The sequence below is a fragment of the Callorhinus ursinus genome, unplaced genomic scaffold (assembly GCF_003265705.2).
Source record: "Callorhinus ursinus isolate GAN/ISIS: 27379988/994484 unplaced genomic scaffold, GSC_fseal_2.0 scaffold33, whole genome shotgun sequence".
Classification (NCBI taxonomy): domain Eukaryota; kingdom Metazoa; phylum Chordata; class Mammalia; order Carnivora; family Otariidae; genus Callorhinus; species Callorhinus ursinus.
The window spans coordinates 6,694,735-6,701,400 of record NW_027397095.1 but is presented as its reverse complement, the minus strand read 5'-3'; positions in this window follow the sequence as shown (position 1 = coordinate 6,701,400).

Sequence of the window (6,666 nt, the reverse complement as noted above, 5' to 3'; positions counted from 1 at the left end):
TTAATTGTTCACTGTCTAAGAATTTTAAAAAATGGAGACACCTGGGTGGCTCAGTGGGTTAAGCATCTGCCTTCAGCTCAGGTCGTGATCCCGGGGTCCTGGGATCGAGTACCACATCGGGCTTCTTGCTCAACAGTGAGCCTGCTTCTCTCTCTGCCTGTCGTTCCCCCTGCTTGTGTGCTCTCTCTCTTTCTTTCTCTCTCTCTGACAAATAAATAAAATCTTTAAAAAAAAGAATTTTAAAAATTTAGTATGGTAAAGTGACTAAATTCAAGAATGCTTTCCAAATTCAAATTCCAACAGGTAAAGGAAATGGAAAGCCAATTGCTTGGGGTATCTGGGTGGCTTAGTCGGTTGAGTATCTAGCTCTTGTTTTTAGCTCAGGTCATGGTCTCAGGGTTGTAAGATCAAGCCCTGCATCTTGCTTTGCTCTCAGTGGGGAGTCTGTTTGTCCCTGTCCCTCTCCCTCTGCCCCTCTGCACTCTCTCTCTCAAATAAATAAAATGTTAAAAAAGAAAAAGAATTGTTAAATGTGTACAGTAAAAAATGACAGACATCTATCTTTTGTAAGAGAAACAACTGCCACTAAAGAAATACAAAGGTAAAAGAAAAAGAAAAACAAAACAAAACTATGAATGAAAGATGTGTAAAGTGTTTGGAAAACTAAAACAATATATTAACTTAGGGCATATCTCTGAGTACCCTAAACCACATTTACCTATTGTACAGAACAAAACATATGGTGATACATTTTATAAAAGTTATTGTAACTGTTTCTAAATAAGCAAAGAAGCTGTTTCTATAATTGCAAAACAGCTAATTTTTACTAATTTGGGGCAAGAGGTAACAGCTGCAGTTTTGTCAGCTGCATCCTAATGTTCCACACACCTCTGCTCAAAAAAAAAATGGAGACGGTCTCCTTTTATTGCATAGTCTCCTCCCCTTTCAAATAAATACCCTGAAGGTCATTAGTAATGACATTTTACCCAGGGCTTTTTCATTCAGGAAAAGGTGAATAGCAGACACCAGATCACTAGAATTCAGCAAAGAAAATCATGGTTTAGAAAAATTTAAGAGGAGGCAGAAAGGACTTCCTGCCTGGTACAAGTTGCTACTTCCTTTCACAGCCTGTAACCCTCGGTGGCTCTTTGGCTTAATGACTGATATAACACTTTTTTTTTTCCCTAGTAGAAAGTGGTAAAAAAAAAATAAGGAATCACTTCTTAGTTGTTGCCTTCTTATAAAAGGTTTACTTAATTCTTATCCTGCCCTATTCTTTATCGTTCTTTGTTGCTATTTATTTTCTCTCCATCACAGAGCACTAGTTTAGAGGGAGAGTAATACAGGGTTTATTCTGGTTCAGAAGATGCATGTTTGTGTGGTAACTGCTTGCTGATGAATTTTTAAAAGTCAATCTCTCTCCCTCTAAACTAGTGAATATACTCCTGATATATTTTAGAAGGGATTTAAGTGTGGTTAATATATCAAACTCAAAATTATCAAAAAGCAATTACAAAGAATTAATCTCCATAGGTTATACATACAGAGGATGCACAGAAGTATTTGATATATGCCTCAGTTACAATTGCATTTAATTATCTTAGTGGTTATTTCTAATGTCATTTCCCTTACTATTATTCAGGAATTGTTATTTAAAGTTCCATTCTACTCTGGATTGGGAGTCTAAAACAGCTTTTTGACATTTCGATTGTGATATTTCCCAGAGACTAGTTAAGTTCATTAGTGAAACTACACAGAAAATATATAATTAGACCAGAATCCCTTTTCAGTTTTCACATTATCTATACCATTATTAAGCACCTGATAACTGAGATTTCATCCATCACCAACAATACAATTTAGTTTCATTAACTTGTAGATTTTTGCATCCAATTCTCATCATCCATCTTCCCTCAGGTTCATACAAAGCAGGTGTATAGCACACACACATAATGATATTATATGTTTAGTTTCTGGACTTTAATAATGTTGATATATTTTAATGCTTTCATTCTTACATAATTGGCCCACTTATCAACTCTGACACATCATTAGCAGACACTAACCGTACATCAGACAGATTTACACTACAACATCTAATCAGGGAATTAGTGTCAATCTAACAATAGTAAACTCCAAATATTTCCAGAGAACAGTACAATACTTTCTCTCCAAAGTCAATCCTTAAACTTCAAAAGCTGAAAATGCCTAATAAGATAGAACATTTCCTATTACAATGAAGAAGACATATAGTACTACTAATGATGATAATGTGACAGGAAATTCCAAACCTGAGCCTTATATGAATAGGATCCAAAAATGAGCACTTTCCATCACTACCCTTTTTCATAAAGCATGTGTAGCCAGTTGATACTTCACATGCAAATGACAAAAACAATGTCCTAACTCCTGCATCAATTCTTCCCTGAAAAAAGTGATTATCTTTCAGTAGCTAAAGTCTATACCCTAGTTCATTGGTTGATTGTTTCTTCATATTAGGATTAATTCACCAGTGCTCAAAAATATTTTGCAATAAATAATCAGGAGGTAGTATAAATGACGACTGATGTCTGTGCTGTTTTTCACCTTTAGAATCACATAGATTAAATTCTAGAAAACTGCTGCAGCTAACTTGTAGATTTCTCTTGCTAATAATTATATATTTGCACAAACCGACCTATATGAAAACAATAGGCCTTAATGACATTATAAATACTACTTTGTTGAAAGATATGTCTCCTTTTGGAGTTTTCAAGAAAAGAAAGTATTTAAATCTGCACTTTTTCTGGGAGTTTTCAAAAGCCACTTTGTGTGGGGATAAAAACCTCTAATTAGAAAAAGCTTTAAAAATCTTTTTTTTTTTTTTTTGGTCACACTGTCATTGGTAGTTAGTAAAAAGGCTAACAATATAAAAAATAAATGGAAAGTCTGTTGCAGATATGCATGCAACTTGTTATTCTTCCGATTCTGTGACAGAAGTACATTTTGAGTGAAATGCCAAAAAAAAAAAATCTTTACAGGCAATTGCGCCAAAAAGATGTTATATATTAACACTGAGAATATCTGATGCTCACTATGCAAACATTCTCCTTGAGCTTTAACTTAAAGCCATGATTTAGTTTAAGACTTCTTTAAAGTTGGGTGACAATAGCTGAATTTGAATTTTACAGGCCCACTGGTAAAAACTCTGGTACTACTATAAAAGATCTAAGGAAGTATTCATTAGTATCAACAAATATTTAAAACAGAATTGAAGTGACTACTGCAAGTTTTATAGCAATTTTTCTAAATCAATTAAGACAGAAATTTATTCATTATAGGGAAAAAAACAAACTCCATGAACTTCCAAGATCAAGTCATCATTATATTTTGACAAGGATAAATGAAAATGTATTCAAGTATTTTACTCTACTTAATTAGGATTTATATTCCATTTATTTTCTAAAAGATGAAGATGCTCTGTTATATTTTACAATGGAATCAGCATTGATAGAAACATAACTGGAACCCTGTAGAAGAGGACATAAAAGGAAGAAGAAAAAATTAGTAAATGTGTAGCTTTATTTAGTTTTCACTTTTTAGAAAAAGGAAAGAAAGAAAATTAATAGAGAATATTTTCTTGATTTAAAAACTATTTTTATTGAGATATAAATGACATACAACATTAAGTTAGTTTTAGGGGGCACCATAATGATTTGATATATGTATATATTGTGAAATGATTACCATCATAAGTTTAGTTAACATCCTTAGCCACACAGTTACATTTTTTTCTTGCAATGAGAATGTTTAAGATCTGCTTTTTTAAGCAACTTGCAAATATACAATATAGAATTGTTAATTATAGTCACCATGATATATATTACATCCCCAGGATTTATTTATTTCATAACTGGAAGTTTGCACCTTTTGACCACCTTTACGCAATTGGCCCACCCCCAGGTCCCACCTATGGCAACCACCATGTGAAATCTGTATCCATTAGTTCGAGGTTTTTTTGTTTTGTTTTGTTTTTTGTTTTAGTTTTTTTTTTTTTTTGGTTTTGATTTTGGTTTTTAGATTACTCATATAAGTGAGATCATAATCTTTTTCTGTTTAAATTATCTCACTTAGCATAATGCCCTCAAGGTATATCCCATGTTGTCAAATGGCAAAATTCCTTTATTTTTTTTATAGCTGAATCATATTCCAGGGCCAGTGTGTTACACACACCACATTTTCTTTATTCATTCATTTATCAATGGACAATTAGGTTGTTTCCATTTCTTAGCTATTTCAAATAATTCTGCAGTACTAATAGCGGCAATAAACATGAAGGTACACATATATTTTAGACAGTTATTTGATATCCTTCAGATAAATACTCAGAAGCGGAACTGATGGTTGATGGACCATATGGTAATTCTGTTTTTAATTTTTTGAGGAACTTTCATACCACTTTCCATTAATAGCTGCACCCCTTCAATAGTGTGGAAGGGTTTCCTTTTTTTCCAAATCCTCATCAACATTAGTTATTTCTTGTCTTTTGATAATAACCATTCTAACAAGTGTGAAGTGATATTTCACTATGGTTTTGGTTTGAATTTCCCTGATGATTAAGGATGTTGAGCACTTTTTCACATACCAGTAGGCCATCTCTGTCTTCTTCGGAAAAATGTCTATCAGATTTTTTTTTCTATTGAGTTGCATGAGTCTTGTATATATTTTTCATATTAATGCCTTATCAGATATATCATTTGCAAATATTTTCTTTCATTTTGTAGGTTGCCTTTTTGTTTGTTTTCTTTGCAATACAAAAGCTTTTTAGTTTGGTGTAGTCATGTTTATTTTTGCTTTTATTGCCTTTGCTTGCTTTTGACATAAAATTCAAAAAATAATTTCCAAGATTTATGACAAGGAGCTTAACCCCTAGGGTTTTGTCTAGAAGTTTTATTGTTTCAGGTCTCATGTTAATTCTTTAATCCATTTTTGGTTGAATTTTGTTTATGGTGTAAGATATTGGCCTAGTTTTACTCTTTTTTGTGTAGTTGTCAAATTTTTTGAATACAATTTACTGAAGAGACTATTCTCCCCTCATTGTATATTCTTGGCTCCTTCATTATAAATTAATTTGTCATATATGCATGGTTTATTTCTTGGTTCTGTATACTGGTCCATTGTTCTATGTATCTATTTTTCTGTAAACACCATACTGCTTTAATTACAATAACTTTGTAATATAGTTTGAAATCAGGAAGTTTGATGCCTCCAGCTTTGTTTTTTTCTTAAAATTGTTTTGGCTATCTGAGGTCTTCTTTGGTTCCATACAAATTTTAGGATTGGTTTGTTCTAGTTCTATGAAAAGTACTGTTGTTATTTTGATAGGGATTCTATTAAGTGTGTAGATTGCTTTAGGTAGTATGGACATTTTAACAATATTTTTTCTTCCAATGCATGAGCATGGAATATCTTTCCATTTGTCTGTGTCTTCATAATTTCTTGCATCAGTGTTTTATAGATTTCATAGTACAATTCTTTCACTTCTTTGGTTAAGTTTATTCCTAATATGTGATTATTTTTGGTGCAATAATAAATGGGATTGTTTTCTCAATTTCTCTTTCTGCTGCTTCATTATTAATGTATAGAAATGCAACAGATTCTGTACATTGAATTTGTATCCTGTGTCCTTAATGAATTCATTTATCAGTCCTAGTAGTTTTTTTGGTGGGGTTTTTGGGGTGTTCTATATATAGTATCATGCCATTTGCAAATAGTGAACATTTTACTTCATAACCAATTTTGATGACTTTTAATTCCTTTCTCTTGTCGGATTGCTGTGGCTAGGACTTCCAGTACTATGTAGAATAAATATGGTGAGAGTGGATATCCTTGTTTCATTCCTGAATTTAGGAGAAACTCTCATCTTTTCACCATTGAGTATGATGTTAGCTGTCGGTTTTTCATATATGGCCTTTATTATGTTGAGGTATGTTCCCTCTAAACCTACTTTGTTGAGGGTTTTTATCACGAATCGATGTTGTACTTTGTCAAATATTTTTTCGGCATCTATTGAAATGATTATGTGGTTTTCTTCTTTCTCTTATTGATATGATTAATCACATTGACTGATTTGCAAATATTGAACCATTTTCCCACTCCAGGAATAAATCCTACTTGATCATGGTGAATGATTTTTTTAATGTGTTCTTGGATTTGGTTTGTTAATATTTTATTGAGCATGTTTGTATCTATGTTCACCAGAGATACTGACCTGTAGCTCTCCCCCACACACACCCGCATAGTGTTTTCAACTGGTTTGGGTATCAGGGTAATGCTGGCCTCATAGAATGAATATGGAAAATTCCTTTTTCTTCTATTTTTGGGGATAGTTTGAGAAGAACAAGTATTAACTCTTCTTTAAACGTTTGGTAAAAATCACCTGTGAAGCTGTCTGGTCCTGAATTTTTGTTTATTGGGAGTTTTTTTTATTACCAAATCAATTTCACTTCTGGTAATCAGTCTGTTCAAATTTTCTATTTCCTCCTGCTTCAGTTTTGGGAGGTTATGTTTCTAGGAACTTATCCATTTCTTCTCAGTTGTCCAATTTGTTGGCATATAATTTTTCATAATATTCTCTTATAATTCTTTGTATTTCTGTGGTTTTGGTTGTCATTTCTCCTCTTTCAG